The sequence below is a fragment of the Monodon monoceros genome, unplaced genomic scaffold (assembly GCF_005190385.1).
Source record: "Monodon monoceros isolate NGI ecotype Baffin Bay Population unplaced genomic scaffold, NGI_Narwhal_1 Super_Scaffold_9, whole genome shotgun sequence".
Taxonomy (NCBI): domain Eukaryota; kingdom Metazoa; phylum Chordata; class Mammalia; order Artiodactyla; family Monodontidae; genus Monodon; species Monodon monoceros.
The window spans coordinates 24,070,102-24,082,416 of NW_021703786.1; the positions used below are offsets into that span (position 1 = coordinate 24,070,102).

Here is a 12,315-nt window from a genome sequence, read left to right on the forward strand (position 1 = left end):
AATAAAGAACATCAAGAAGCGGTTGTGAATTGCAACCTGATCTAGCTAAGAGAGGGGGGACATCAAGGTAAAAGAACCCCAAATCCCCAACCCCTCTTGGACATGGGGTTTAAATGACATCCAGAGCCAGTGAAATACTGTGCACCTTGCATGTCTTCCCAAATTGTTTCTCTTATTTCTGACAGTATCCAGTCCCTGCTTTTTAAAAGACAAATATGTATTTTCGATGGCTGGTCAGACCTAACACAAAGAAAGCTCCAGGCCGATACTCAGCGCTAAAACAAATGGGGAAATCAGAGCCGCGTCCCCCGCCCCTCCCCACCCCCCGAAGCCGGGTGAATGTCAGATGGAGGCCACTGCTCTCAGGTGTGCTATGAGGGGCGCACGGAGCAGTTTTATGATTCACAGGACAATTCTTCTTGCTCATCTAACGCAGAATGTCTCACTCCCATAAAATCATCTCTGCAGTAACTGCTCATTTACCTTCCCTTCAATCTGCTTAGAAGGAAGGGGCTGCTTCCCAACAGGGGTTTTTACAGCTTTCGCCTAGGATTTATTCTTTCAGTCACTGAAGCTGGAGGGTAACTGGGGTCAACGCTGAGAGTGGGAAAGTCGCGTTGGGCTGGCTTGCGGGAAGTGGTCACGAGCATAACGTCCCCCAGGTGCCCTCCTGTTTGCCACCACACCCCAGAGTGATATGCCAAAGTGTCATACAGGGAGGTGTGGATCTACTCACAGGCAAGTGGTTTTCTTGTGCTTTTAACGGGACCAAAACAGGATTGTGGAATCTCCCCAAGGTAAGTTAGGCATTGTTCAGTTTAGACAAAGTACTTATGTCTCCTTACAAGCATTAGAGCCCTTTCTCCACTGTTCTCTAGTGCGGGGGGTGTTCCGTCTACACTGCACCCCTCCCCAGATTCACCAGCCTCCTCTTGATACCACTTTGGGACCCAAGTCTTCCTCCCTCCATAACTCAATCCCTCTGTCATTTAAAAAGTCTCAAAAAAAAAAAAAAAAAAGTCTCCCAGCAGAACCACATCCCTAAGCAACAATCATTTTCTGGAAGGAAGATGACAAACACTGGCCATTTTCCACTCATGTTGAAACTTGTCCTATTTGTAAGTGGTCACGACTCCAGGCTCTAGAATCTTTATCTTAGCTGCTTCATCCACCGATGTATGCAGAACTATAATCAAATACCTTTTCCAACAAAACGCCCGAAAACACGTAACATTTAGCCAAGATGGCTGATACAATCTTATGTGACTTCTAAACAGTCTGGAAAGGAGGCCCTTCTGGTATAATCCATTTACCAGGCCAGGCACAGGAGGTGTTGGAACAAATTCTGTGATATGCCATTTAAATATTTTTAAGTCCACTAGAGACCTTCTCCTAGCCCCTGACTTCCCCAGAGCACATTCAACATTCAAACCATTTTTGTCTGAGAAAGTAAAATTCGTTTTTCCATGCAGCAATAATTTATCAGGGCTGCAAAGGAAAATGGAATTAAATTAGACCCCACTGCTGCTGTCCCTTTCGTGATGTATACTGCCTACAATTCCAAGGAGAAGCCTGTCATTCAAACTCACTACCTGGCATCAAACAAGAACCTCTCTTCTGGAAAGGTGGCATGACTTGAATCACGTCCTCTTGGTCCAGTGGCCGAGACTAAACCTCCCAAGACCATCTCACCATGGCTCAGGCTTTAGGGACACTGAGGAAAAAGACAAAACTCTAAAACCTTTAAGGAATTAGGAAACGTGCTGATGTGGAATGCTACCACATTTCCCCAAAACCTTTGTCCATGCCTACCAAAGATAAACTTTTCAGATTGTTTTGTTTCTTACTTCTTTACTTCACATGGAACAGAACATACATCAGTGACAGCTGGTCAACTTGTCCCAGGTTAAATGGGACTGTCCTGGTTCTGAAACAGGAGAGAAGGGGGCAGGGCACAACCTTTGAAAGAATGACATAGCCCGAGGACATGACATAAACTGATTAGAACCAAATGGGTCCAAGATGGTGGACAAGTCAACTGCACTAGACCTTGAGCCTTAGTATACGCTCACATCAGTAAGCTAAATGACACACCCAAAGGCACCGTGACAGTTCCAAGACCGACGACCATAAGGATCAAAAAGTGGGCGGTGACCCAATTACTGGAAATCCCCGCCCCTTCCTGAAATAGCTGGAATACTCCTCCCACTTATTAGCCTATGAAATTACCCACCCCTATAAAAACTGACAATCCCATACCGTGGTGCCTTTCTCACCTTCTGAGGTGGCCCACACTCTGTCTGTGGAGTGTGTTTCTCTCTAAATAAATCCATTTCTTACCTATCACTTTGTCTTTCACTGAATTCTTTCTGCAATGAGACGTCAAGAATCTGAGCTTCATTAAGTCCTGAAACCAGGTGTGTGATCTCAGTTGGAAGACTGGGTGTTGGCCGGGTCTGAGTCCCAATCAGGGTTTTGGCTGGGTTTGAGTCCCAGTCTGGGTTTTGGCCAGGTTCGAGCCCCAGCCATGTGGGTTCGAGTCCCAGTCAGGGTTTTGACCGGGTTTGAGTCCCGGCCACGTGGGTTCAAGTCTGTATTTGACGTGCACAGTTTCAGCTGGTGACCACAAAGAGACAGTGATAAGGTAAGAAAATGTTGAGAGTCAGCTCTTGGTCCTAAAGAGGCCCGTGGGATGCCACAAGCCATGCATACTGGGGAAGATGCTCTGCCAATGTCTGCTCATTTTTTTTTTTTCTTTTTTGTGGTACACGGGCCTCTCACTGTTGTGGCCTCTCCCGTTGCAAAGCACAGGCTCCGGACACGCAGGCTCAGCGGCCATGGCTCACGGGCCCAGCTGCTCCGCGGCATGTGGGATCTTCCCGGACCGGGGCTTGAACCCGTGTCCCCTGCATCGGCAGGAGGACTCTCAACCACTGCGCCACCAGGGAAGCCCTGTCTGCTCATTTTTGACTGGCGGGTCAACCCCGTATACTTATGTACATCCAACAGCAGGTCCAGGACAGAATTATTAATCTCTGTACTCTTCTCCTTGACCCTGAGGTTTTTATCCTACATTCTTGTATTCTTGTTCATTCCTGCTCTATTTCTTTCTTTCTTCTGTTAACCCCAGAAGACCTGTGTGACCACCAAGGTGTACTTTTTATTGTTTTTACTCCCCTCCCCCTGACACTCACAAGTGCTGACCCTTTATTCCCAGCTTATATCTAGACCAACTCCTGTTCATCATCAACACCGTTGGGGATGTCTTCTGTGCCATCTCTTTGCGACTTCTGGGGAACTAACACCTGGTTGGGAGACTATCTTGGAAGGGATAGCATCTAAAACTAAGTGCAAATCTTGACTAAATTGCGTGGTGGATTTTGACTTAAGAGTGGAATTTTGGATAGCTCAGGTGTTAGAGACATCACCTCAGGCTTGTCTGAAATGGGTCAGGGCTGCATCAATCCCAACCAATACTCCTCTGGGCCATATACTCTGGGGTCAGGAAAGATTTGGACAACAGGAATTAAAAGGAAAAAAACTTAGTGCGTTATGTAATCAAGTTTGGTCACAATATGAGTTAGGAAATTTAAAATGGAGTGAAGTACCCTATGTTCAAATTTTCATGGCCTTGTATCTAGGCAATGGAACCCAAAATGAATTTAAGGCATGTGTAGCTCGGGAGGGATAACTCTAGGAAGGACACAAAGGACTTAATAAATGTGATTAGGGCTTCCCTGGTGGCGCAGTGGTTGAGAGTCTGCCTGCCGATGCAGGGGACACGGGTTCGTGCCCCGTTCCAGGAAGATCCCACATGCCGCGGAGCAGCTGGGCCCGTGAGCCATGGCCGCTGAGCCTGCGCGTCCGGAGCCTGTGCTCTGCAGAGGGGGAGGCCACAGCAGTGAGAGGCCTGCGTACCGCAAGGAGGAAAAAAAAAAAAAGGACAGTTTGTGCTGTGATTCTGGGAAAAGAAGCCTGCCTCGTGTCAGTTCTTGGAAGGCTCTGCATGTGGAGAGTGTTAGGGTAATGTGGCAGGGGTGTGGGGAGCACCCAGGGGAGCCAGCCACATGTGTCAACATCATCAGGCAGGAGCGAGGCACAACCAAGGTGGAAATCACTTGACAAGATGCCCTGTAAGATCCCAACCAGGCCTAAACATTCTGTTTCTGTGATGTTCCATGGGAGTAGCTGAGGGGGCAGAAGGCAGGGGACCCGGCAGCATGAGAAGCCTTGGCGTGTTCTTAAGGATTGAGATGGGGACCAAATAGAAGAGCATGGACTGAAAGGTATGTTAGGAAGAAGGCTCTACGTGCTCTATTTTCTCCAGTATATATATATATATTTTTTTTTTAAATAAATTTATTTCTTTATTTATTTATTTTTGGCTGCCTTGGGTCTTCATTGCTGTGCGCAGCCTTTCTCTAGTTGCGGAGAGCGGGGGCTACTTTTCATTGTGGTGCGCGGGCTTCTCATTGCAGAGCATGGGCTCTAGGCACGCGGGCTTCAGTAGTTGTGGCTCACAGGCTCTAGAGCGCAGGCTCAGTAGTTGTGGTCCACGGGTTTAGCTGCTCCGTGGCACGTAGTATCTTCCCGGACCAGGGCTTGAACCTGTGTCCCCTGCCTTGGCAGGCGGGTTCTTAACCACTGCGCCACCAGGGAAGTGCCAGCAGGTGGCTTCTTAACCACTGCACCACCAGGGAAGTAACATCCAGTATATATTTAAAATACTATTAATTTATTTAATATTATATTCTATACATATAGAATATATATTTATATAGAATATATGACTGAATATTCTAAAATATATAATGTTCTTATATACATGGCTATTGTTTCACTCCCGTCACTCATAACTAGAACGCGTTCCCATCAGGGCAGGGATCTTTGTCCTGTCCACTGCTGCTCACCCAGCCAGCACCTAGAATGATGCCTGGCACACAGCAGGTGCTCAATAAATATTTTCTGAATGAATGAAGATCGTCTCTGGATATTCAGAAGTCAGCAATAACCATGAAGAGTCTTTCAAAATAGTGTGGAAATAAGCTCTTAAGTCAGAGTCTCTGGCCCCGACACTTCCTCTTTGACCTGTTGCCTGGGTAGTGAGCTCTCCCTCTGCCACATGAGCTGTGGGCAGTTAGCTCATACTGTGGGGAAGATCTGGGAAGAACAGGAAGAAGAAATGTGAAAGAAAGACCCAAGCCACAGCAACAAGGCTCTACCAATGAGCTGGTAGGTAAGGTGAAGTGACCAGCTGGTGGCTTTGCTTATCCAGTAAAACAGGATTCATGGCTTAGGGAAGCTGTACCCTCTCCTACCCAGAGCCACGAGAAGCCAGGAGAGGTTGCCCTGCAAGGCAAGAGCCATGTAGTGGGAGAAATGTTCGCGTCGTGCAAATCGATTCACGCATTAGGCGGAATCACCGTTAGAAGCTGGCAACCCTCCCTGACTGGCAGCTGCCAGCACAGCCTAATTAATCCAGTAGCGGTAGTGGAGAAGAACATGACACTTCATGACTGATAAACAAGCCTAAAAATAGGCTCCATCTTTTCTCCAATGCCCCTCCACCCCCACCAGATTCCCTCTCCTCATGGGCTTCAGTGGGAGGGGACTGGAGTGATGCTAGGGATGAAATGAAAATGAAAGGGAACAAAAGAAAAGCCCCACCCTCACATGATTCTGGACAACAGGTTTTATTTAGAATTGCTGTTCCAGAGTTTGATTAGTATCTTGCCTCCTTTCCCTGGATGCCAGTTGAAACCAGGATTTTTGAAGACAAGCCAAGAAATACCACTTATTTGGTTAACTGAACTGGATCAAAGGCCCAAGGACAACCACCAAATGTACTAATGTATTAGAACTAATGTAATGTTCTAAATGCATTAGGCAGCCACCCAAATGTACTGCACATAACTGTATCAGACGCTATAGGAAGGGCCAGAGAGTGGAGTAACCCCACAGTACTGGGAGATAAGAGGCAAGTACTAAAAGGATAAATGGCATTTGAAAAAGACATTATGCTCAATTCAAAAATGGGCAAGGGATTTCAATAGACATGTCTCCGAAGAAGACATATAAATGGCCCATGGGCACATGAAAAGATGCTCAATGTCATTAGTCATTAGGGAAATGCCAATCAAAACCCAAGCAAGATACCACTTCACACCCACTAGGATGGCTGTAATCAAAAAGACGAACAATAACAAGTGTCGGTGATTATGTAGAGAAACTGGAACCCTCATACATTGCTGGAGGGAGTGTAAAATGGTGCAGCTGCTTTGGAAAACAGTCTGGAAGTCCCTCTCCCCGCCCACTAGTAGCCTGGCTTGACCTGGGAACTCAATGGGAAGCTTATGTTTGGAATTTTATTTTATTTTATTCTATTTACTTATTTTTTTGGCCATGCCATGCAGCTGGCGGGATCTCAGTTCCCCAGCCAGGGATTGAACCCAGGCCACAGCAGGGCAAGTCTATAACCGTAACCACTGGGCCACCAGGGAACTCCCCATGTTTGAAATTTTAGAACAAATGATAGAAAGAAAAAATGGACAATTCAGACCCACCCACAGCAGCCACGATGGTAATGGCAGAATGAAAAGGTCAGTTTCACTTAAAGATGGTTGTCATCATTGCTGCTCTTGGCCTCTTGGAGCTGCCCTGAGAGCTGTCCATTCTCAAGCCTCCAGATAATTGTGTGGACCACTAACATCCTTACACAAAATGTCCTTTCTGGTCAAGACAGACTCAGAGAGGAGGCCCTGATGACACAGAGACTGAGTACTTCCAATGCCCCAAATAGTTGCTTTGGGTAATAAATCAATAAAGCAGTTTCTGAATGTGATTTGTCTTCCCATACAGATTGACATAAGGAAGAGCATGCATTCCCTTTGCCAGCTCGTGAATTCAGGTCCACAGGACATTGATATTTCTCTGCGTTAAGTTATTTATTTATTTGGCCACACTGTGTGGCATGTGGGATCTTAGTTCCCCGACCAGGGATTAAACCCGTGCCCCCTGCATTGGAAGCGTGGAGTCTTAACCACTGGACCACCAGGGAAGTCCCTCTGCGTAAATTATTAAGTGGGCACTGGAACATCTTGGCTACGTCCAGTCCAACTCTCAGGACCCACTTCCCTGTGGTCAGTGAAGGGGTCCACAACATGCTACAGTGACATCAGGATTATTTTGAGCTGAAGACATTTGAGAATCCAACAGTCGCAGAAAGACACTTTTTCTGAACTCCCCTTATCTGTATAAAAACAGAACCTCCCAAAAGAATTCAACTGTCGTAAATCCCCTCTCCGTGAGTTTCGCAACCAGAGAAGATTGACTCCGATCACCAGAGACAAGAAGTAAGCACCAGGATAAGAAATCACCTAAATAGACATTGTCACAATGTCTATCTTGTCTCCCATCCATTCTCCTAAGGCCTCGTTTATTTTTCATACAAGACATTTGTTTTCCCATAAGTCTCTTTTCTCTCCCTCATTAAAAATTGTATATAAGGGCTTCCCTGGTGGCACAGAGGTGAAGAATCCGCCAGCCATTGCAGGTGACACGGGTTCGTGCCCTGGTCCGGGAAGATCCCACATGCTGCGGAGCAACTAAGCCCGTGAGTCACAACTACTGAAGCCTGCGCGCCACAACTACTGAAGCCTGCGCACCTAGAGCCCGTGCTCCGCAACAAGAGAAGCCACCGCAGTGAGAAGCCTGCACACCGCAACAAGGAGTAGCCCCTGCTCGCCGCAACTAGAGAAAGCCAGCGCGCAGCAACGAAGACCCAACGCAGCCATAAATAAATAAATTAAAATTTATTTTAAAAAAATGGTATATAAGCCCCAAATTCTAACCACCCCTTTGAGTCACATTTTTCTGTATGCTCTTGCCTATGTACATGAATAAAAACTTGTCTTTTCTCCTGTTAATCTGTCAGTTTCAATTTAATTCTCGGAACCCGAATCACCAATAACTAAGTAGACTGAAGAAAAGTTTTTCCTCCTTGACACCACTCATAAGGTGGACAGATGAACTTACAAATAATGGAATCGGTTGATCTAGGACCCTACTTTGATCAGAATACAAGAACCATGTCTTAATTATTAAGAGATTCTCTCCAACACCAGAGCAATTTGTTACACATTGTCAATTTCAGTACACACTCATTTAATGAATTACAATTACAAAGCAGCCTCACCAACATGGCAGTCCCATGACCTGTGCATGCAGGACATAGGTTAACTCGAGGTGGGTTAACTTTAGTTTGTAACTACAAAGTAGTAGGTTTGGTTTACTTTTATGATTACGAAAATACTTATTATTTTATAGCTATGTCACATACCAATTTTTTCTTTCTTTCTCTCTTACTAAACCATAATCTCCCTGGTTCTGAGATAAAATAATGGACCTACTTTAGATTTGTGCAAAAGGAGCTAAAGGTATTTTTTTTTCCTGTGCCTCACTGGTTATTCATTTATGTATGCTGGAGGAGAGATGAGATAATATCTGAAACAGACTTTAAGCATAGAAAATTAGGGATGAAAAGGATCTGAAAGGTTGTCCATTGTAACCACCTACTTGATGTTTGAATCTACTCAAGGACAGCCTGACAAGGGTGTGTTCTGCTTATGCTCAAACACCCCCAGCAGCAGCATAATTGACTATAAGTCACCTTACTTTGCTCTCTGATGGCTCAAATACTTAAGATTTCTTCCTTAAACTAAGGCTAACTTTTTCTCCTGGCATTCTCACCCATTGGTCTTAGTCTAATTGGTCCTCTTGAGGTCATCTAGAATACATATGCCTAATCCTTCTCCCACCTGATCAAACCATTATACACCCAAGTCTAGCTTTTCTAGGTTAAATGTCCTTGGTTTCTTCCGGTATTCTTCGTATCACTTGGGTTTCTAATCCTAAGATTCATATGAACAATTCTGGAAAAGTTCAGTAAGTAGGAGAGACTCACCCTACCAGACATCAAGACTCCTTATAAAGCTGTAGTAATTAGGAATTTTAGGATTATATTCTCAAATTCTGTTTAAAAACAACCTGGTTGGCATTTTAATTAGTTTTGCCTTAAATTTATAATTGATTTGGAAATTGGTGGCAACTTTATTACATAGCTTTTCCCATCCATGAATATTCTCATTTGTCTAGGTTTTTTAAAATGTCCTCTGCTAATGTTTTATATTTTCCTCCGAAAAGATTTTGTATATCTTGTGGATTCTTTACTGGCTACCTTTAGGTTTCCTTTCTCTTATAAATGGAATTTTTAAAAATTATTTTTTCCATTTATTGCTCCCGCTCTATAATAGTGTTACTGATTTTTGTATTATGAATTTTATACCCAGCAATCTTGTCAAATTCTCAAATTGATGTTAACAATCAGTCATAAATCTGATCAGGTCATAAATTACTATTATTATACTCTGAGGTATTTGATTTGCTAAAGTTTCATATAGGATTTTCCTGTCTATGTTCTTAACTGAAAGCAGTCTATAAGCTTCCCTTTTATACTGTTACTGTTCAGTTTTGTTATCAAGATTCATGTGGTAGGCACTATTAGTTACCTTCCCAGCCATCACCATGTATTTCCCACCTCCTTTCTTAGAAGCAGATCGTGCCTCTCTTGAACATCTTTCCTTTTTTAATCTGGGAGGAAAATCTCACATCTCATTGGCTGGAACTAGGTCACATGCCATCCCTAGCTGCAAAGGTGGCTGGGAAAATAAGTATCTGACATTTTAAACCCGTGAAATACTTAGAAATTTTTACATTTCTAAATGATGAGGGAGTTCATTTATTGTTGCTACCAATTTCTTATTGTCATGCTCTTTAATCAGCCAACAGGATCTACACAATATTGATTTTCTGGTATTTGAGACTGGTTTCTGGCCTACTTTGTATAATCAGTTTTTATACACTTCCGTGTGTGTCTGAAAGGCATGTTGGTTCCAGGGTCTATTAATGTCCACTAGATCAAGCTTGTAATTCTGTCATTTACATCTTCTCTATGTTTGTTCAATTGTTTGTCTATTCGATCTATCAGTTTATTAAACAAGTAGGTTAAAATCTCCCACTATAACTTTAGGCCACTTGTGATTTTGTCCGTGTTGCCATATCTTTGTTGAGCTAGGTTCAGGTTTAGGGTTTAACACCCATTATTATTGTGATCACTGACACATTTCAATTTATCATCTGACAAACAAAATTTGTTTTCTATTTACTGTGCTTTTTGTAGGCTTCTCTTTGTTCTTCCTCTGCCTTCTATTGGATTGGTCAAGTTTTCTCTTGGAAGTTACATATTATTTTACTATTCTTTTAGAGGTTACCTTTACATTTTGAATACACATATTTGCCTTAAATTAAAAAAAAATATTTGTTTATTTATTTGGCTGAGCCAGGTCTTAGTTGCAGCACGTGTGATCTTTTAGTTGTGGCATGCAGGCTCTTAGCTATGGCACGCAGTACCGAACCCAGTCCCCCTGCATTGGGAGCACAGAGTCTTAACTGCTGGACCACCAGGAAAGTCCCTGCCTTAAATTTTTAAAAATTAATAAACATCTCTTTTTTCTTCCTAGATGATATTAGCAAATTAGAGCACTTTTTTTTTTATTATACTTACTACCCTCTCATCTTCTGTTATTATTGTCTGTTATTTAAATTCCACAAATATATTTCCAATTACTAATTATTCATATATTTGAAACATTCTATGCTCATTCAGATTTGTCCAGATGTTTACCAATTTCTTTGTTTACTATTATTTCTAGATTCCCTCCTCCTATTTCTTGGTTTCAATTTCCTTTTACTTCAAGTACAACCTTTAGTAGTTCTTTCAATCTGTGTCTCTGAGTAGTAACCTTTCTCAGCCCTTGATTGTCAGAAATGATTTTTTTTGCACCATTCTCAGTCCCAATACCCCATTTACATGCACCGAGGCCACACTTCCTGTCCCCTTATGGGAATGACATCCACAGCCCCTAGGTGTCAGGGCCCACACTCAGTTCTGACACCCCCCAGCTTACTTAGCATTAACTCATCTGCTTTCCACTCCAGTTAGTTTCCTCTTTATTTCTAGTACCTGAAGATTTCCCTTTCTTTGCTTTGAACTCAGCTTTATATTGTTATATTTCATCCTGTGTCTGTCATATGAGGTGGGGGGAGGGTCCATATTAATCCTGTTAGTTATTATTACTGGAAGTCCAGATATTCTATTTATAACAAATTTCCCTCTTACTAATGTTTAGTATTCTCCTTGAAAATAAATGTCATATATTTTGATAGAGAAAACAGACATGACAGAGACAGCTGGACACTTCTTGTTCTGTTTCAGGAAAAGTTATAAAGTTTTCTAATTTCTTGAATTTGGTACACAGGGAACATTCCCCAGGCAATAACTTTGGAAAATGCAATCGTCTGCCGAGAAATGGAATTTTCTGTAGGTTTGTATCTATTTTCTTGCACCGCCCCCCTGCCCCACTTCTCTTTGCTCTACAGAGGTGATCGATGCTCAATATTTGATTTTGAGTACACCCTTTGCACTAAGAATGCCAAAGCAGCATATTGAGAAACCTCTCTCTGCAAGGAAGCCATCCTCAGGCTAGACCCAGAGCTCAGCTACTCCTGCAAATCAACAGCTGGCTGCAGGCTGCACGGGTTCCAAATCCTGGGAATTCACAGCTACTGACAAGTGAACAGGATCAATCTCATCTGCATTTCATTGTGACTCAGGAATTCCCTGGTACTGCTTCCCTGGGAAGATTAAAATGTCTTGGTTTAATCAGCCAGTGTCAGGATATTGGCCTGAGAGATTTCCAAACACCCTGACAGAACACAAACCCTCCCATCAAGAAGAAATAGTCCCCTTCAGCCTGTCGAAGGGTAGAGGTCATACAAGAATGGGGGAATCCAAATATGGCTCCTCTCAGAAACACCTGACCGTGGCACTGAGCATGGAGAAATATTCACAAGTGTCTGTTTAAACTGGGGACACAGTCCAGCTACTATGCTGGAAGTGCTTTCTGGATGAGAAAAGGCCAATAGGAGAGGCCATAGATGGTGGTAAAGAGTATTCATGGAGATGATAGCAATGACCACAATGGTCATATGCTGATTCACTGACATAGTCAGTTACTTTTGAGAAAATATGGCACGTGACTACAAATGTTCTGACCCAGAAAATTGAAAGGAAGAAAATGACCTGGAAGGGGGGTGTAAGGTCGGGAGAAGATCAGACAAGCCCCAACAATCAATTATGTCATTAGTGATAAGAAAACAGAAGAGATTAAAGAATGTATTTTGCAAAACAGAAATGGC

General features: G+C 43.3%; 1 protein-coding gene across 2 annotated transcripts in view; it reads right to left on the reverse strand.

Moving 5' to 3' along the window:
* The window catches only part of PITPNC1 (phosphatidylinositol transfer protein cytoplasmic 1), a 252,078-nt gene that overhangs the window by 112,176 nt on the left and 127,587 nt on the right, over positions 1 to 12,315 (reverse strand). The gene's annotated exons all lie outside the window — the stretch shown is intronic.